Here is a 21,839-nt window from a genome sequence, read left to right on the forward strand (position 1 = left end):
GCACCGCCGACGCATTTATCAACTGGTTCGCGCTGCCGAAGGCGGCGCACAATTTGGTGGAGGGATCTGAAATTGCCCATGTATGCAGAGGTCGGCGAACTCCCTCATGAGTCCACTCACTCAGACTCATTTGGACTCAAACTCACGCGTGAGTTTGAGTTTGAGTGAGCGCGAGGCTAGTGTGGCATGGTGAGTTTGAGCTTGAGTGAGCTTGAGCCGAGTGAGCCCGACTGAGTTTGAGTCCGCATGAGTTTCAGTACGCCTGAAACTTACTGAATTTTGAGTCCATTTTGAGTTTGAGACCATTTTGATTTCTGAGTATATTTTGAGTTTGAGTCCATTTTGAGTTCTGAGTACATTTTGATTTGAGTCCATTTTGAGTTTTGAGTACATTTTGAGTTTGAGTCCATTTTGAGTTCCGAGTACATCTTGAATTTGAGTCCATTTTGAGCTCTGAGTACATTTTGAGTTTGAGTCCATTTTGAGTTCTGAGTACATTTTGAGTTTGACTCCATTTTGAGTTCTGAGTACATTTTGAGTTTGAGTACATTTTGAGTTCTGAGTACATTTTGAGTTTGAGTCCATTTTGAGTTCTGAGTACATTTTGAGTTTGAGTACATTTTGAGTTTGAGTACATATTGAGTTTTGAGTCCGAGTGAGTTCTGAGTTTTGTGCTCAATGTGAGTTTGAGTTTCAGTGAGCGCAGATGTGCTGCTCAGCATTGAGTCTGAGTTTGAGTGAGTGGTGATTCGAAAAAAAAAATTGTGAGTGAGTTTGAGTGAGCCGCGCCAACTTTGCCAAGGTATGCATGTATGCATCTCTTTATTGTACTCTTTAACACATCGAGCAGCCAAATTAAATTACCTCACTAGTGCACTCAAAGCTTGCATCACAGGGAACCGTAAACGTCAGCCAAATTTTACACAGGCTCCCAATACGGAAAGAAAACGAAACCTTGATCTCTCGTTATAATTAGAGCCATTTGCAACACTCCGCCCTCGTTCGCAGCTGTAAAAAATATTCAGTAATAATGAATGCTCCCTAACCCAACTTTTGAACGGTTCGGGCAAATTAGCCGGCATATCTTTTATTTTTGAACCCATAGATGCACTGCGCGATTACTGTTAGTCACTCTTGCTGTAAGAGGGTTTTAGGCTAGTTGTAATCGATGACTTTTACAGCGTAAGTGCCAATTACAGTTCCCCGGCCATTACTCAATGTTTATCTGCGTTCGTATACAAACAAGAGTTTTCCCTCACTTTTAGAAACGAAAGTCCTCTTTTTATGGTAAATGTATTTTAAAATAAAATACAAAGCATTCTTGGTCATCTTTAACACGTACTCACAAAACTAAACATGTATACGATATTTGAATATTCACAGAACGAAGTTACGGCAGCCGCTAAGATTCTTTTTAGAATGTGATAACCTGTGGGCGTCACCATTCGATAATTGTGAAAGCAAATGTCAGGGGCACTATGCCGATGTCACAGCCAAATAGGAAGCATTGAAGTAACCTTGAGAATCAGACGGTAGCTGTCACTGTCGTTGCGCAAAAACTGGAGACTATTCCATCCATCCATCCATCCATCCATCCATCCATCCATCCATCCATCCATCCGTCCGTCCGTCCGTCCATCCATCCATCCATCCATCCATCCATCCATCCATCCATCTATCTATCTATCTATCTATCTATCTATCTATCTATCTATCTATCTATCTATCTATCTATCTATCTATCTATCTATCTATCTATCTATCTATCTATCTATCTATCTATCTATCTGTTGTAAGGCCTACACTCAGCCTTAACCTTGTCACCTTAATCAGAATGCGGAGCCTTGAGCTGTACTGGCTGTAGGTGGCCCTCTAGTGAAATGTGTGCCCAAAACTGCCCTCCATAACTGCGGCACATTTTATAGATCTCTCTCCCAATCAGGGTCTAATCCAACGCAACCCCGGTAGACCAGTGCAGGCTCACCTTAAATCAATGAAAGCGCTGAAATATTAATAATGAAAACGAACCAGAGCCCCAAGAGCATTATTTGCTTGATCGGGGCCGTTTCTCTGACGTGAGAAAACATCATCTGAATGCCCCATGTCAACAGCGCGGTCTCGGTGGGTTGGTACCAAAAATCAATGGCGCGTACCCACTCTAGGGGATTGGAAAAGTCATATTTGGTAACATGGTTAAGAATTCAACGTAAGGGTAAAATAGAGCTGTGGAGAATGTGAGGGACGTGATGTTAACAATTTTGAGAACCCACAAAAAAATTGTAACTTACTGAAGCAAAAACCGATACTACACGTACCAGAAAAAGAAAGTACGAGGAGGAGGAGGAGGAATAAACTTTTATTAAACAGCAAGGTGCTGGTGTCAGGGGCACCCGCCCGGTGAGAGGAGTCCTCAGTCCAGGACCCCTTGGAGTCTACCGGCCTTCTTCGCTCTCTCGACCAACGTTTGCTGGTCGGAGAGGTCAGAACTGGTCAGCATCTCCACCCACTGCTGAAAGGAGGGATTGGGGTTTGGTTTGAGCTGTGGCGTGTGGTAGCACTCCCAAACGATGTGGTATAGGGTGCCTGTCTGCGGGCAGTATTTGCAGCTGGCAGTGTATTGTGTCGGGTGCACGGCGTGAAGTAGGCTGTTGTGAGGATAAGTGTTTGTTTGGAGTCTCCGTAGCGTGGTGGCGTCTTCTTTGGTAAGTCGGTGGTCCGGCGCTGGATATTTGCGACGAGCCTGTCTGTAGTGTGATAATATTTCTGCGTATGTGTGAAGAGGCATAGACTTGGGATATGAATCTCTCTGTTCGTGTGGTTCCCTCTCGGAGACGGCCCCGGTGTGAATGTTCTCGGGCTGCGGCGTGAGCCGCTTCGTTTCCTTCGAGGGCGGTGTGTCCGGGCGACCATACGATTTCTATGCTTGGCAATTGGGGGTGTCGTTGCAGTATGTGCAGAGCGGGTTTTGAAATTCTTCCAGATGTGTTTTAACATGGTACACGACCCGATTGTGAAAGAAAAGCGTGAAAGGCACGACAAACATCCCCGTGGCAGAAGCCTAAGCCCGATGCCCCAAATGACAGTAAATTCGAAACAGACAAGGAAAGACGCAGGCGCCAGAGGGGAACCTCCAGGAATTAATTTCGGAGAGAAGAGAACCGCCGGCAAGACAGCAGGAAATGTTCAATTGTCTGCTCCTCTTGACAGCACTCGCATATGGCCGGAGGCCCTACGCGTGCGCGGTGAAGGTTGAAATTCAAATTGGGCACTCGGCAGCGAATGCTGGTCAACATGACCTCGCACAAGCGCGACTGCACAACTTGAGGTAAAAACTAATGCACTTATTCCACTTTTCACTAGCTCCGGACTTTATGAATTCATCTCCGTCAGTGGAAGACTAATTAAGACATATGTATTATTCTATATCGTCCTTCACCCCTACCGAGTGGATATTACCTTTCTATACCACATATTTTCACATTTCTTTAAAAATTAATTTTCGAGTGCAGAGCCCATTCACAGGCCTGTCCAATCCACCTCCGCGGGAACACGCCGTATTCTATTGGAAAAGGAGAAGACAAAGAACAACAATATGAACGAGATGGCCATCATTATCGTCAAAAGACGAAGAAGAGACGTGCAGTGTGTGACACGCAGGCTAGTAGCACCACAAATTCCGAGGCGAAGGCTGTCACTTAGCCGAGACTTCGACGTGGGGTACGGAGGAATTCGTAGATAGGAAAAAAGCGCCGTAGTCCTCGAGCGAAGTGACGCGATGGGCAACGCCAGCCGCAAGCTCGGAGACGCTCCCGACGAGCGCACGGGTCTCTCGCCTCGGGAAGTGAAGCTGGTGCAGGACTCGTGGCACGCCTTCTGCAGGGACAACCGCGAGTACGGCGTGGTGCTGTTCCTCTCGATGTTCGTCAAGCACCCGGAGTACCTCCGGCTGTTCCCCAACTACCGCGGCAAGCCCATGGGGACGCTCAAGGACGACCCCGTGTTCCGGGCGCACGGCTGTGCCATCGGATTCCACCTGACCTCGATGGTGGACAGCCTCAACGATCCCGATATCTTCGAGGTTCTGGCGCGTAAAAACGGAGCCAGGCACCTGAAGTTTAAGAGCGTCACGCCTGCCCACTTCGAGGGGATGGGCGCCTGCCTCCTGGGCGCACTGCGCGCCAAGAAAGAGCTCATGACGCCGGACGCGGTCGAGGCCTGGGGGAAGTTCCTCACGGTACGAAGGTCTTTCTTATTGTTGTAATTTTTAAATGCGGTGCATCTCTTGCTCTGAGGAACGTCCCTCCTGCGTCGTCGGCGTCCATCCGCACGCCACCTGTGCATGCGCGACTCTCCTCCGTTCGTCTCTCCCACAGCTGTGCGCAACACTCTCACTCCTGCGCATTAGCATAACGACGGCTGGCGCGCTTGGTTGGCGCGCGCTTCGCTGCGTTAACGCTGCGTTAACAGCTGCTCCGGTGCGCATGTGCGCGCATGCGCGACTCTCTCCCGCGGTCTCCTCTCCTTCCAGCGCTGTGAATATAAAGCGGGTATCGCTCCGCGGCGGTTCAGTCAGCGCTCGCTCTCGTTCGTATGTGATGGAGGGCATCCTACGCGTTCACAATACGTTTCACGCGATGTAGAGAATCAACGCAATGGAAACGCCAATTGAACCCCCAGAAGCGCCGCATCACACCAGGGTTCCCTCGCGGGGAGATGGGGGCAATTTTTTCTAAAGTGTTTACTTATGGGGTAACAGGTAGTGTTATCACATGGTCCCCGCTGCAATGTGCAAACCAAATGAGTCCTCCAAGTAGAAGTACAAAAATGACATGGCTCGCGGAATACAAGGACATAATTGAAATGATCGGGTAAAAATCCCAGTCCTCCTGAGTTGGCTGGCAGCGGAACTGGTCTGTAGTAAGACGCGTTTATAGTAGAATTTCTCTGGTCCGTAAATGAGTTTCCCGGACAAAATGGCGCTGCAACGACCTCGTTTTGTCATTCCCATTTCTGTAATGTGCTCGTATACAACGTTATTCGCCCACTGTGCTAGATGTCATGTCGGTACTCCCACGGGTATGGCTTCACGGTGGAGACTTCCGCTTCGTCCTGTATATTATTTGACCGCCTAGAGGTTCTACATTGGAGGCTACCTTTCCATGCAGGAATTGATCAATCATCTTTCCTCGCTCAAAATACGTGCTTTCCGGCACCCATTTGCAGATGTTTTATTGAGTAACGCTGCCCCCACGACTTCACTTCAATTGGAGGACGTCCTCGGCTTTTCACCCGTGGGTTATTTATGCGACTGCTCAGTTTATTACTCTGCAGCGCATTTTAATGCGCAGCATTCTTTGCCCAGTACCCCCACAACCAGGACCGTAAACTGCCCTGAATTTCCCCAAATACTGCATTTCGCTGAAATTCCATCTGCAATCCTTGAAATAGCATAAGTGGAGATTATTGGTTGAACGAAATCTTGAACAATTAAAATAAAATAACGGAAAATCGAAAACAAATCGCACACAATGGCGACCGTATAAAGCCCTTCATTTTTACAATAATGCAGATTTTGCGGAACTTCCACCTGAAATCGTTGTAATAGCCAAAATAGAGATAAATAGTGGAAGAAAATTTCGAAAAACTAAAAAATTAAAGAAATATTTGAAAATACGGAAGAACCCGCCGCGGTGGCTCAGTGGCTAAGGCGTTGCGCTGCTGAGCACGAGGTCGCGGGTTCGATTCCCGGCCGCGGCGGCCGCTTTTCTGATGGAGGCGAAAAGCAAAAACGCCCGTGTGTACGAGATTTCGGCGCACGTTAAAGACCCCCAGGTGGTCAAAATTAATCCGGAGCCCTCCACTACGGCGCGCCTCATGCCAGCGTTGCGTCGGCGCGTTAAACCCTACAATCAACAGAAAATACGGAAGATGGCGAACCGGGTAACGCTCTGCATTTCTACAGTAATGCAGATTTCATGAAGTGCCATCTGTAATCGTTATAACAGCGTAAAAGGATATAATTTTAAAAACTAGAACAATGATAAAAATATAAAAACTTGCGGATAATGGCTACCCGTGTAACGTTCTGCATTCCCCAATAATGCATATTTTGGGGAATTCCACATTTAATCTCTATAATAGCGTAAATTGAGCGAATTGGTCGAACGAAATGTTTAAAACCTGAAAATTAAGACAAATGTAACACAGTTAGGCGAAATGGCTGACCGTATGGCGAGATGGTGAAATGGCGAGCCTTGCATTTCGGCAATAATGCAGACTTGTCACACGTCACACCTGTAAACCTTATAATAGCGTAAATGAAGGTAATTGGTCATTACAGGATTTAGAAAAACCAAGAAAATGTGCTGTAAAGAACTCACACTCAAGAGTAGCAGCATAAGTATACTACGCATCAATAAACAATTGGCAAAATTTCTGCAGATTTTTTTGGACCCGGAGTGAAGTAGTACTCTTCAGGTCGCTATCTGAACGGGCACCTTAAAAACGTCTCTAAACGCAAACAAGAACATCTTGATTTAAAAAGAAAGAGCATGGGTTTCCTGCCACATTGAAGTATGTTCATTGCCAAGAAGCACTGACGCTAACGAATTTATCTAGTTTAAGAGTTCAGCTCATACTTTCTGGTACGAATTTAATTCTGCAGCACACAGGCATAGCTATCAGCTGCCAGATATAACTATTGAGTTGTGTATTCGAAACTTCTCAGGAAAGAAATTATTTTCTAGGTAGTAGTGGCCAGCGGAGTAAGAAAGGACGAAATATACAGTGCAGAAAAGGCAGGCATATCAACCATTGAAGAGTCTTGTTGACTACACTAAGAATGGAAGGGGCGGATGAGGATGTAATATGAAAACTGGCGCATCCTACAGTTAGTGGCAATCAAGGTAGAGGCAATCAAGGCGAAGCAGTGGAGAGAGGGGCCAGAAATTCAATACTTAACGAAAAATGGGTATTGCCTCAACTCCCCCCCCCCCTTCCCCCCAGCTGACACGTCGTCAAGCGCTCCACGAGATCTTCAAATGTGGAGGGATAAGTGCGACGTGACAGCTCAGGGGACGCACGTATTAGATATCTTCCATGAAGGCCAGTAATCACTGGTTTGCCGGTTTTCGAAGGATGTCGCTAAGTACTGGGGGAAACCAGGGGTATCGTCTTATAGCGGCTATTGTCGTAACCAGTATCCACAGCTTCTGGTGCTTACAATATGAAGCGCAGGGTGACCTATTCAAGTTTCCCTGTGCGGTACTTTTGAGTGGTTATAAAGCTGGCCAAAGCGACGTCCACGTCCCAAAACTGGACTCCCACATGCACGTGTAGCCAACAACGTCCGCGAAAATCAGCTCGGCCTATTTTACCTGGCAGCCAGCATATAACTCGGCTGACTGCGAGACGCGTAGTCGCTTTTAAAGTGAAGCTTTACTGTCCTCACTCGTGCCGTTGTACGCCGCTGCGCCCGGCAGGAAAGTCGACTTTCTTTGACGATGATAATGAATGATTGTGGGTTAAGTGCAAGCGAAAAACGTTTGCGTGACCGGAATCGAACCTGCGTCTTTCGCGTTATGAAGCTGGAATCAATCCGACTGCTCAATGTTGACATGGCCAAAGCGACGCCAAGCGGCAGGTACCGATTCGCGCCGTCCACGCCCAACCCGAACGTTAGGCCTACGCAGTGCTCACCGGAGAGTTGCTGCGGGCATTCTAGAAAAGTGGTGCGTACCTGCAGAGTAGTACAAACTCGCGTTCAACCATCGATGTCGTTAGACGGTGGGGTGCATGACTTTTTTCGAAACACTGCCACCTGGACGGTAACGCTCCGCTTGTAGACTTCCTCTAGTTAGGTTTTGTATACGGACCTGGAGTGGAGCAACAATCCGCCATCGTGGTGTCCGAATTGATGCGAGGAAGTTGCCCGCCTTGCGTGCAGGAATCCCGCTGCCACGCTTAACAGCGGCTGAAGCGCCACCGGTGACTCTCCGGTTCGCGGCGTCGGACGCCGTCGGCGTTGAGTGATGGCGAAGTAGAAGGGAATTTCTGCACGATTTTAAAATACCCCGTGCAATATCCTCGACATCCTTAGGGCGGCACGTGGAAACGCAACGCGCGACTCTGGCTCCCTGCGGAAGCTTTATAGAGGGACTGTTGCGTAACCCTGAGACGAGCGCCATCTGGTGGTATTGAAAGAAACCCCCCTGAAAACAACACCACAGTAGTAGCACCGCCCGGAAAGTCGGGAAAAGGCTCGCAGGAAGCGTTGCTTTAAAATGTGATACAGCAGTATGTTTAAAAATAAGTACCAGAAATGAAAGCAAGTAAAAGCAGAATACTGGGAAGCGTGTTATGAGTTTCGCCATAGGTATCGACAAACCACATTCAGCAAAGTAAATAATACCGGATTGGTTCCTCCCGTCTGAATTGAGACCTGTCCGCGGACACATGATCGAATAATTGCTCACGGAACCACTTTTACGAATTGTCCTCACCTCAATGATAGTGAATCAAGCCGGTCACGCGCTCCTCTAGTAAAACTGCGCAAAGTTTATAGCTGCGCAGATGTGGACACAACAGGGCGTAGAAAGCAAAGCCAGTGAACAATGCAGGAACCAGGGGCAGAAACGTTTAGCTCTGCCGCCTATTCAGGTTTAGCCACCTCCCAGAATTTCCGTCGACATGCTCGTGCGGAAATATCGAAGATTCCATGAAAATGTTGAGGGTTTATAAAAAAGCATATAAGCTTCATATGATGCTCACACAAAACCGCTTTCCAGAGATTGGGTATCCTCACTGCTCCGGATTTATATACCTACATACTTACGAAAAGATATAATCTTGGAATAAAATATAATAACACTTTCATCACGAAACTGTCTAACCTAACTCGAAACCATCCCCAACCAATGAAACTTGGCACATGCCACACGCACGTGCTAATTACGGCACCCAGATGTTGAGCTACGCGTTACCATCATTACTAAATTCGCTATAACATTGAACGTAAAACTTCACCGTTACATGTAGGAACTTCACCTGTATTTCTGATCATGCAATTTTTCTATGTGTTATAGTGCGTTGTAGTTTTATATTCGCCTGATTAGAATTATGGAAAAAATGTGTTAAAACAGTTTTGCAATGTTCCAGTAGTGCATTGCCCCACTCGCTTGTTCTAAACAATGTATAATAACCAGGTTAAAACAATTGTTGTTGCCATTTGCTTTCTTTTTATTTGTTTGTTCTCTCAGTGTTCTGTTTTATCTGTTTTCTCTTCCTCTTTCCTATCACACTTTTTTCTATCTCTCTTTATATCTTGCTACATGATGCAGCAATGTGTTTCCTAAGGGGGCGCAGACCATTGTCAAGCCGCGTATCACAGGCTTTTTGTCTGCCCCTTGGCAGCTGTATGAATTGCAGTTCTCAAATAAAATGGATTGATTGATTGTTTGTTTTTAAAGAAATTATAATAATAATAAAAGTATAGACGATTACTCCCAGAAGCAAAGCAACAAGCGATATATTTCTTTCTTTGACAGTCGAAAGAATATATTGCTTATATTTATACAAAAGAAGAGTCCAAGGTAAGCTTCAGTTTTGAGAGTCTACTCCACATTTCGCATGAAGGTGTTCTGATCCATGCATTATAACAGATTCTGCACAATTCATTTCGGCTGGATAGTTCCGTGCTTTGCTCTGATGTGGATCAGGCAGCCCTGACGCCGAGGTGATAGCGCACTTTCTGTTAAACATATCTGCACAGAAGACTTTAGTCCGAACTTCTTTTCGATTTTTTTTCAAGCCGATTTTGATAGAACGAAAGTAAAAAGTGTGTAAAAAATGTTCTTCAAGATATTTTATGTTTCCGTTAACGACCGATTAAACATGTACCCACACCACGGCTGCCCTGAGCAGCTGTGTTCACACAACTTTCTACAAGAAACGTTGGCTAAAAGAAACTGCTAGTCTTCCTAATATCAGCTCACTTTTGTTTCAAACTACGTAGTGTAAATGTCCCCCAAGAAGAGCAAACTCTCTGCGACAGAGCTAATTCATGCAGGCCGCGCCATTTCAGCAACCCTTCGGATGGAATAGTTGTCTGTTAAGTTACTTCTCTTTTTTCTTCCCCCCACTTCTTGCCACAGGCCTTCGTGGCCATAGTGAAGAACGTGTACGACGAGGCTGCCGCCCAGTGCCTTGAGACGGGCGGCACTATGGCGTCCAGCCATGTGGCCCAGGATGAGGCGTCCGTAGGGGCGGCGTCCGGGAACGCTTCAACGGCCATGGCTACGACCGCCAGCACCACGCCGAAGAAGAAGCGAGGAAACCGCAAGCCATCGGCCAGGCGCATCGTCGGATCGCCAACGCGCAGGCCGGAAGACGAGACCAAAGCTACATCGCCCAAGGAGGACGGCAAGCACAAGGACACCTTGCCGCAGGGCAAGAAAGAGATGTCTCGTGCATAGGCCTGGTGAAACTTAAGAAGCTGTGCGTTATAAGACTGCAGCGGGAACGGTGCGCACGAGCGTGTGCTTACGAGAAAAACTATTGGAGAAGGCGGAGTAAGTGATATAAGCGACGCCTTTGGCTTACAAAGTAGACAAATATAACAACCAGTGGCCTTATTCAACTCGGAAAAGACGGCACTTCCTTTCGCGCTATGTTTGTGTTTTCGGCAGCACTTCTTTTTTTTTTTTTCCTTTTTTTACAAAGGAGGGGGCAGCCGCAAGAAGCCGCTGGTTGAGGCGGCTTGACGAGGCGACTGCCCCGGACACAGACGCAAGGTTACGTACCTTGATAAATATCAGACAATTGAAAAAGCACTCGCGAGATATCGCGCGCGTCACATTGCCTTCCATAAAGTACACATATAATGGAACGCAAATCACTCAGAAAAAATAAATCTTGTGACATACATAAGCACTTACGAGTTCAATATTTATACAGCACTAAATTTGTTTCTACACAGGTTGATAAAATACTTTGGATATAATCATCATGACATCCAAGGTCCGGAATAACATGCGTAAGTCAAATATAAAAAGAAATAAAAACCACAATATCCACTGTTACGGTAACAGTGTAAATTCACATACATTAGTATTCTACAACGTATAACATAGGTTATTTTCTAATATGGATTTTTTTATTTGTTTCTTAAACACACTGGGAGCGCAAGAGAAATTAATTATTCCTATAGTTTTATTAATTATGCTGACGCTCTGAAACAAGAAGGTTTGCCTGCCGTAGTTTGTCCTCGCTTTGGGCGCATGCCTTGTTATGCATCGGAGTGAGTACTGCGTAGCTGATGCAGGGTCTGTTGTCAAGGCCAACTTGTCGTTGTACACAATTTGTAGTAGTTTTAGAGAATAAACCTGATCTGCTCTGAGCATGCTATATTTTAAAAAGAGGGGCTCAGTTCTTAAGTTGATCATAGGACCGTTATAATTCATATAGATTCGGAGAACTTTTTTCTGCAATTTAATTATCCTGGTATAGTTGTGGGCACTTGTTGTGCCCCATACCACTGCACCATAGCATAGTTTAGAATAGAACAAAGCATGGTAAAGTTGTATTTTCAACCAAGTAGGAAGAAGGTGCGCAATTTTGTGCATTATTCCAGTGGTTTTAGATAATTCACTACAAAGTTGATTTACATGTGTATTCCATTTTAGATCCTCTTGAAACCGTACGCCTAAAAATTTTTGCTGCTTGACCCTACTGATCACAGATTCTCCAAATTTAATCGTAAGCGGCCTTTTTATTACTTTATTGATGGGGTGGAATATAATGTACGTGGTTTTCGAAGTATTTAGTTGTAGTTGGTTCTGTTTTAACCAGACTGATAGCGAATTCGAGTACCTATTTACTGCAACTTCAAGGTCGTCTATTCTGTCTGACCTAAAAAACACATTGGTATCGTCCGCGTACATGATTATTTGCGAAGACCTAGATAGGTTTACAATGTCATTCACATAAATCAAAAATAGCAATGGGCCTAATTTTGACCCCTGTGGTACGCCTTGTTGAAGTGTCAGGGTCGTAGAATAGCTGGATCCGGTCTGCAAGAATTGTCGTCTACCGTTCAAATAACTGTCAATCAAGTCAATCGCAGTTCCCCGTATTCCATACCTCTGCAGTTTACTGATTAGGATTCTGTGACTTATCGAGTCAAAAGCCTTTCTTATATCCAAGAAAAGCCCTAAAGTGAGCTGTCGTTGTTCAATATTCTCAATTATTTGGTCTTTTATACGCAGGAGAGCTTTCTCGGTTGATTTTTGTTTCTGGAATCCGAACTGGTTTTCCACGATTACAGAATGCTTGGAGAAGAAAGTTTGCAGCCTGTCAAGTATTATGTCCTCGAATATTTTTGAAAATATGGGTAGTACTGAAATTGGACGGTAATTTGAGAACTTTTCTTTGTTTCCCCCTTTAAAAACTGCCGTTACACGGGCCAGTTTTAGTTCATCCGGAAATATCCCAGTGGTAAGGGACAAGTTTATTATATAAGCTATGACATCGTTAATTAAATCACTAACATGCTTTATTGGGCGCGCACTGATTCCGTCTGCTCCTGGGGCAGTGTGGTTTTTTAGTTTCCTTATCGACGTATCTACTTCAAATGCATTGGTTGGACGCAAGAAAATTGATTCACTTATTTCATGGGTAACCGTTACCAGTTCACTGTTTTCTAATGTTGTTTCAGCTGGGTAGGCGCCAGCTTTTATAAAGTGCTCATTCATACTATTTGCTAGGTCGGCACCTTGCGAAAGGCAGCCATTCACTGTTATCGCCTGTGGGATTTGTTTAGTTGGCTTTCTGTTTGTTATCCGATTGATAGCGTCCCAAACCTTTTTCGGCTCAAACCTTTTTAACGTTGAGAAACTAGCAGCAGCCAGTGGCACGCAATTAGATGCGTATCTATTCTCAAGAAATTGTGTGTATTGTGGAATTCCACCATGGTATTGTGGAATTAAGTGGCTAATATTCAGTGTGACCATCTTACGACGCGTATGCCGAAGCGCGCAGTGTGCCGTATGCGCCTCCTATACAGTTGTGTTTCGTGTTCTTAATGAATCGCCTTCCCGACTTGATTTTCTTCCGCCTGTCTCCTAACATTTGCAGGTATAACAAATATCTCGGCAGGTATGAAGCATTGACACTGTATCAATATCCAGGGGGGGGGCGCCCCTCTATTTTCTCTTTCGCTGGCGTGACAACAAAATATTGCGAAAGGAACGTAGCAAGATATATGACGAGCAAAGTCCCGGCCTCCTCCCGTCTTCCTATCTGCCAAATTTTAGACCCCTCTCGCTTTTCTCAAATCTTGTGCATCCCTTCTTCTATTTAGAACCTCCATTCTGCTAGTACACTTTACTCCCATTGACCTGCATCCTGCTTTTGCCTGCCGCGATAGTTGGCTATCCACCTTTTTTCTCCACTTGTTCTTATCGTGTCATCCAATGGCACCACCATCACCCACCGTCGCTGCTCCTCCAACCCCACTAAACTTTCCTGCCCAACTATATCTGCACTTCTCAACAATTTCTCCCTTTCTGCTGTTCCCTTTCCCTCCGCTATACAGTCAAACCCGGCTATAACGAACCCGGATAGAGCGAATTATGCTATATATCGAACAAAAATAATTCAGTTACGGAAGTACATAGGAAACATATTCATTATAACGAAGTTCACATCCGATATATCGAACTCAGCGCGCCTAGAATGGCCGCCGAAATGCATGGTCTCAGAGCGGCGATTGAGATGTGGATTGGCCGCGACCACGGAGCAAGAGTTGCGACTTAGACATTGCGCCTCGCACGGAGAGACATGACGCCCAACACTTTCCGTAACTGCTTCCGACGCGCGGGACTCACGACGGAACCCGCGAAGTCAGCGAGTCCGGACCAAGACAGCAGCCTCGGTAAACTGTGGGAAGAGCTCCCCCACATTCCCGATGATGTCGCGAGTGAAAGCCGTCCGACGCTTATAATGAAGCACTTTCGGCAGTCAGTGTGCTCCTCCAATGCTTCTTAGATTTTGGAGGACGCGGACTCGAACTGGTGCAAATAATGTTTCGTGTAGAGAATGCTATGCTAGTTGAAGCCGCCAAAACAAAAGTGAAAACAAAAATCACCGTTTTTTTTTTTTTTGCAAAGTAGGCAGTTTAGGCGGAAAGTAAATTTAATACTTACAATAAATGGATTATTTTCGCTATGGTAACGGCTACTTTACTGTGTTCGTTTTGCATGCAGGGATGGTGGAGTTGAGGAGGAGGAGGGGGGCTCCCGTGGATTGCGAACTTGTAACGATAAGTTCGTTATAGGCGGGCTCGGCTATATCGAACTATTGGATATATCGAACTAACCGCGGTGCATATTGCAATTCGCTATAAACGGGTTTGACTGTATTCATTACTTTCTCCTCTTCTCTCCCTTCATATCCTCATTCACAAAACTCGTCCCAACTTTTCCTGCTCTTTCCTTCTGTTTTTCCTTTCCCTCTCCCAATTTACCACTCGATATTTTCACTTACCCCCCCCCCCCCCGCCACCTGCTACAGTCAAACCTCGATATATCGAACACGGGTATATCGAATTATTGCCTGTATCGAACACTTTCTATATCACGCGGAAAATCACATGCATTTTTAATTTTTTATTTCGAACTGGGATGGACATGAAATGGGTATATCGAACTCCGCCACCCCAGACTGCCCAGACCACTCGCGCTCTGTTGACAGACGGCGGGCTATGCCGCAGTACCCTCGAGGATAGTGGTGGCGCGATGGGCGTTCCCGACTGCTGCGCATTGGTTGCACCGAAGCAGAATTGGACGGTAAAAAAGAAGAATGCGAGCTTAAAGAAACCTGGGGCCAGCTGAAGTGCTTTGTTGGGGCTGAGCCACGAAGCATGTGCATTGATGACTGTGCATTGACTGTGCATTGTGCATTGATGACAGCACCGGAGCGACGGCGGAGTTGACGGATGTGGAGATCCTAGCGGAGGTTACTACTTAGCGCACAAACGAAGACGTAGCCGAGGTTGTACCCGCAAGCGCTGCTAGTGCCCCGCTCCCGACTTCGACCGAGGCTTCAGCGGTTTTGGCCCTACCGCACCGCTACTGCAGCGCTATAGAAGGCACCGGCCTCTCGCTAGTGGAACGTTTGGACTACGTTGAGGAAGTCGTGTACAACACGCCAGGCTACCCTGCTGTAGTACTTTAAGCCAAAAGAATAAATACTTTGAAGCACCAAGTGAGTATTTACGGCAAAATTCGTTCATTTATTGATTTGTACCAGTTTATGACTCGTTTTTTACGTGATTTTATATATCGAATTATGGTTATATCGAACTATTTCGCGGGCACCGCGCTGTTCGATATATCGAGGTTTCACTGTATGCACAGCTTTCCTTCACTTTTAGGAGAGCTTGGTGCGACGAAGAGCGAAGTCTGCGGCGGTCCCGACCGCTTTGGAGTTCGCTGGATAGGAGTGCGGCCGACAGACAGGTACTGGGGGGGGGGGGCAGGAGCTGGCACTCGACTGCCCACACCGGCAGAGCGAAAGCCGGGCGACATCCAACGGCCCGCGGTTGCAACGGGCCGCCGAAATGAAGCCCCTCCGAAGCACAGGAGCACGAAAAAACACGTCCGCTCAACTCCGAAGCGACGACCGAGCTCCCCTGACGCACCCGCAAAAGCTACCTCTCTGGGCGTACGAAGTACCCGCTAATCTACGCGCTACCCTTCTCAGTTGCGGAGAATGCAAAACTGCACCTAACGCGGCAGCACTGCAGCAAACGTTCGCTACCTACCACAGGAAAAACTTTACGCAACGTTTCTGCACAGCAAAGTTGTCACGGCGCGCACACAGCAACGGTGGCTGCCGTGATGGAATGCGTATGTTGCTAGGTGAAAACCCACTACTGCCGCCAACTCTAGTAGACAAAAAGACAGCGGGCAACGCTGTAAGGGTGGCATCATGTCTGCGCCCGGGTGTAGCACGGTTTCAATGCACGGGCTGGCCGGGCAGCTTTTCCTCTAGAGTCAGTAGTATTAACTCTATGGCCTTAAGCAACAATTTTTCGAATGCAGAAAGCATGGGCGCCTAGGCTTTTCCATCGGCGTTCACACAAATCGTCAAATCGTTCCACTTGCACGCTTGATAACAGCAATGGCAGCAGCCACTCTCACGCGTTCAAAACGAGCGGTCGGCTGAAGCGTGCGCTTCTGGAGAAGCTCGGGGGATGGGGGTGCGAGGCGTAAGCCACAATCCCATCAACCATGGTTGAACGTTCGTTCAGAAGTGTGACATCGCGAACGCTCTTGACGGCAATGAGGACGACATAATGTGGTCAGCGGAAAGCGACGAGGAGTGAGGTGGGTAAAATTACTTCGGGAAATAAATCGCCCATTTCTCTCGCATTCGTTTATCTGGGTCATAGAGTTCCGTGCGCGTTACAATCGGAGGTGCAAGTTTTTTCGGTTTTTTTGCCAGGAAAATAGGGCGCGCGTTAGAATCGGGGGCGAGTTAGAATCGGGTAAGTACGGTAGGTTTTTGTGTTGATTTAAAGAAAAGATCTAGATATGCGTCGTAAATTCAGTTGGGTGACGAGATTGGAGGGCTGGTTAGGCGTGGGGCTCCGACTTGCAGCACTAGACTACCCGTGCAAGACCGCTATCTATGGGAAATTTAGCAGTCCATGCAAGGGTTGGCCCGTCTACAGTAGGAGAGTTTAAAGGTAGTGACGAGTTTTTGTATTGTTACTAAACATGCGGTAACGTCTGAATTTGGGTTAAACAGAATGAGGCGGGGCAGATCAGCTTTGGTGCAGTGTGCAAGTGAGATCATTTAGGCGTTGATAGGGGAACGCACCATATTCTCGAGGTTTAAGGGGCATGGCTGAAGCTCGCAATGTCTTTATTCCCGAAGACTGGTGGATCGGGGAAGTTCGGGAAGAGATGCCAGGAAACCTGATGAAGTAAAGTTTTGTTGACGTCTTTTCTTGTCTTTTTTCTAATGATTTGTACTGCTCGGGGTGGAGAGCTCAAAAAATGTTTCTACAGATTATCACCTCCATCCGTTACGACATTTCCGTTCGCATCCAGTGGTCTATCGGCCTTTGCGAGTCCACCCTGGTAAACCAGGCAGCTCACACAGCCGCACAAAAGAGGTTATTGCACATTTCAGCTGCTTTCCCCTTGTTAAAAAAACAGAGAACGCCTGTGTTTACAATCTGTTTGCCGGCGTTTACAGTCGCCTACATGCATTCTTCTGTGCTGATGATTGAGGCTCGAGGAGGAGAAGGCATAGGAAACAACTGGACTGGTAAGAAAAAACAGGTGGGGACTTCGCGTGTAATGGCGGATATACACGCATTTTTTGTAGTGTTTGAGGTTGAGTCGCCTAATTGGCGATTTTGAAATTGAAGAATTGAGGTCGAGAGTAAACTTTGTTGATTATAATAAGAAAAAGTTCAGGGAAATTTTTCCCTCAAGCGGACGACTTCAAATACCAAGCTGTTGTAGGTGAGCATTCCCGGACCCATAGTTAAGTTTCAGTGACATTGTTTATTTGCATAGTTGGGGCGGCAGTAATGATCGGCACATCCGTCGACGATGGCGTCAACTACTTCGCAACGAATGGTGGATGGAAAGTCACCCTCAGCATAGTAGACTTGCACCAGCTCGTTGTCATCGACTGGAGGCAGTGGTGGCGTAATCTGCAAGTCGTCTCGGGAAGGATCGGCACACTGGTCCTCTCTTCTAGAGAATACGGCGGCCGCGTTGACCTCTCCCAAGCAGGGTGTCCTTTAGGCGCTGCCGCGCGAGAGGGTTTTCTACGGTAACGAGCGCATACCCACTTGGGAGGTCGGCAAAAATTAGCAAAAAACGCTAGTGTTTGCCGTTATCGTGCCAACATGCACTTGCTTCGAACGACAAAGACACGTCATAGACTGCACCCCTACTATGGGATGTCCAATGACTATCACTTCCAACAAAACGAAGGAAGCTCACACTTATAGCAACGAGAATTGAGTAAAGGCCGTTGCGGCAGCAACGAAGAAGCAGCCGGCTACAATCATGGATTTAAACCGTCGTGATGGCCGTGAGGGCTGCGTAAAGATTCGTTAGCTTCAAGCCTTGCGTGTTAGTGTGAGCTTCCTTTTTTGTCCTGGTTTTAATTGAACCCAATGTAGCGCGTTCTGCTCCTGCCGAGAACGCGTCAAAAAAAGGTGCAACGTCTAAACGTGAAGTGCGGAAGCTACTAGAGCCGACAAAATACTACGGGGGTGTTTACAAAAGGGTACATTCGAGTACTGGCACTTGCAGACACCCATCTGTTTGGCAGATTGCTATGGATTCTATTGTTGTTCGGCGAAAAAAGTATAGTCAAGCCAGCAGTTTCTCGTAATGATCGCCAGTGTCCTTCTCAATTCAAGCATACCGGGGCAGGTAGCTCCTCACCATCACCTACATAACAAGTATATTTCAACGTACCGTAGCCTCAGCTAACATACCCTAAACCCAACCTAACCTGAGCTAACCTAATCTGAGCTAATTTACACCCAGCTTTGTTTTTCAATTTCATCATCACCAGCCTATCTACGCCCACTGCAGGGCAAAGGCACCTCCCATTATTCTCCAATTACCCCGATCCTGTGCCAACTGTGGCCAATTTATCCCTGCAAACTTCTTGATCTCATCTGCCCATCCAACTTTCTGCCTCCGCTTGCAACGCTTGCCATCTCTAGGGATCCACTCTGTTACCCTTAATGACCAACGGTTATCTTGCCTTCACATTACATGCCCGGCCCACGTCCACTTCTTCTTCTTAATTTCTACTAATATTGCCTTAACACGCGTTTGTTCCCTGACCCACTCCGCTCTCTTCTTGTCCCTTAATGTTACACCTATCATTTTCCGCTCCATTGCCCGCTCAGTCGTTCTCAATTTAAGTTGAACTTTTTTAGTGAGCCTCGAAGCTTCTGCCCCGTAGGTGAGTACCGGTAAGACGCAGCTGTCATACACTTTTTTCTTCAGGGATAATGGTAGGCTGCTATTCATTATTTGAGAATCTCTGCCGTCTGCACTTCACCCCAATCTGATCCTTCTAATTATCTATGCCTCATTCTTCTTCTTCAATTTAAGTTCGTTCAAAACAGTCTGAGGCGGCAAAACAACCCGCAATTCTACTTTTGCGGGTATGTCAAAACCGAAAACACTGGTTGTCATTGCGTCGTTGTCTTCGCCGACGCAGCAGAGTAATCACGTGTAAACAACGCTGTGGTCGGGTTCGAGCACACGTTCTGTGCAGCGTCCCAACAAAGAAGCTGCCTTGTCCTGCTCACGTACGTTCTCACGGCGCAATAACTTATATGCTTCAGGAATCGGCCATTTCTACAAATTTACGCTAATTATAGTTCGCCTTTTCATCGTCACGCACCAGGCACACCATGACAACGGCTTTACCCCAAACTATGATGTGCCGTTGTCTCGGTTACACCTTGTCAGCCCCGTGCAACCCCTCTTTACGTTAACACTTCTTTACATCTTAGAAACTTAGCTCCCGCGACGTCATACCTATGTCCAGGGCAATTTCGCCATCGCAGGTAACCCTTCATGAACTCTGACTTTTTGCACGGACGGTGGTTTGCAGCCAAGGCTTTGTACGATAAATCGCTTCTGGTGCGTAGTAAAAGATACAAATATAGTGCTGATTTGGTGGACAAAGCAACAAGCGCAAGTATGGCACAGTTCAGAAGGGAGCACGTATGCTTCGCTTTCCTGTTTCAGGCTGTTATTCTGCACAATAACACACTAATATTACGCCGTATCATTCAGACACTAAAGTTAGGGAAAATGCCAATCTATTGAGTAAGAACGGCTCTCCGGGGCAAAGACACTACAATGCGCATTTTCTGCACTCGTAGGCGTAATCCACACGGGTAATATCAGAGACAGAGCATTTGCGATCGTGCTAGCCGCCTTTCTGAGCCCTAATGTTTCGCGAGAGACAGTCTGCTATTTATGTTGTGGTGGCTTCTGGGGACGTTCATTTGCCTAGGGGCTCTTCCGCCTAGAAGGGGATTTGCCCTTCTTGGCAGTCTTCAGCGGGGTCTTCCCAGTCGGTGTCACTGAATTCGGGGCCGATGACGTCGGCGCCGACGAATCCACACTCGTCATCCGCTTGGCTCCTCCGGCTGGGCCGCCTTGCTGGACGCCTTCTGCCGCCCCGCCTCCCTTTCCAGGCAAATCCCGGCCTGGTCCAGCCGCGTCAGGCAGCGGACACGGGGCCGTCCTCGTCACGCGGAAGGCAGTGGACTCGGGTACACCGGTGCACATGGACAGCGCCTTTAGGGTGCGCTCTGCAGCCGACTGTTCGTACACGTCTCTGATGACGGTCACCAAGTACTGCAATGGTAGATATCGGAAAGAGGGTGGGAAGGAAATAATTAGCTGGAAAGGAAGCGCCAAACAGCATCTACCAACGATCCGCTAAGGGAAGTAGATAGGTTTCATCGGAACCTATTTGCCTGGCGTGTCGATTGGACGACTAATGTATTACTTGAAAGAATAAAGATCCTAACAGAATTGTAAAATTTTAAAGCTCTAATGCAAGTACATGGGCAGGGAGCAATTGTTAAACATAAAAAACAACGACATAGTTCCTGTACATGTGTGCGCTACCCAGTGGTAATAACATTCATGCGCAGAGATAGGTTGCAATGCCGCCTGTGCACCCCTCGCACCAACCATGTAACGAGCGTCATCTTTGACGTGATTCTCGCGTATCCAAGGTTCTCGGCTGAATACGCCAAACGCTGGTCTTGTATTTTTTCCCATTCCTGCAACATTTGCTGGGCAAGAGAACGCACATCAAAAAATAAAATTCCTCTAATACCAAAGTGTGAAAACGGGCTAGTTGGTTCATACTGAAGGCAAATTCCTCACCTCGAAGAACTTTCCCCGGGCTTCGACGGCGGCTGGCTTCATTTGTCGGGGAACCTCCGCCTTGAGGACGTTCACCACGACATCTCCCATAACCTGGAAGTGGTCTGGTTTTACCCCCTTGCGCTTAACGTGCTCGGCCGCGTTGCCGCGCGCAAGGACTTCGAACGTTGCGGGCTCGTTGAGACTGTCAACCAGGGAGGTGAGGTGGTCACCAGTGGCGGTGCCGTGTTCCCGGAACACGGGGTCGTCCGCGAGGCTCCCGACCGGCTTGCCGGAGAACTGCAACAGCGCCAGGTAGTCCGGGTGCTTGGCGAAAAGGGCGAGGAACAGCTTACTGCCATAATCGCGGTAGTCGCTGCAGTACGCATGGCGCATCTTCTGAACTAGGTTCACCAGGCCTGATTTGAGGCTGGTGTGTTTGTCGGGCACGGCCTTCTGCGAGGCGTTCCCCATCGGGCTGATGTTCGTCGACGTCACGCACTTCGTCTTCACTTTGATGGTGATAATGACGATGATGTTGCTTGATGAGTGGAACATACCCAAACAGAGGATCGCCCAAACCCCATTTGTAGGATAGTAGGGTCTTAGTCAACCAGAGGGTCCTTTTTAAAGGACTTTAGAGCGGTTGCAAACCATTTTGAAACAATTGATGAGAATTTTTTCATGTAACTCATAAGGGCAGATCACTTAACTCCGCGGGAGAACCACCTCTTTGACGCCTGGAGTGATAGGAGATTCGGTACAGACAAGAGAATCCCCGGGCAGCGAAGCGGCAAATCAAGGCGCTGATATCTGATCATATAAACGTGTGTCTAGAGTGGGTACAAAACCCACGCCTTCCGATTACATACCGCTAGGTTTACCGATTCCGCTATTTCG

The sequence above is a fragment of the Haemaphysalis longicornis genome, unplaced genomic scaffold (assembly GCF_048455015.1).
Source record: "Haemaphysalis longicornis isolate Haplotype H1 unplaced genomic scaffold, Haemaphysalis longicornis Haplotype H1 scaffold_7, whole genome shotgun sequence".
NCBI lineage: Eukaryota > Metazoa > Arthropoda > Arachnida > Ixodida > Ixodidae > Haemaphysalis > Haemaphysalis longicornis.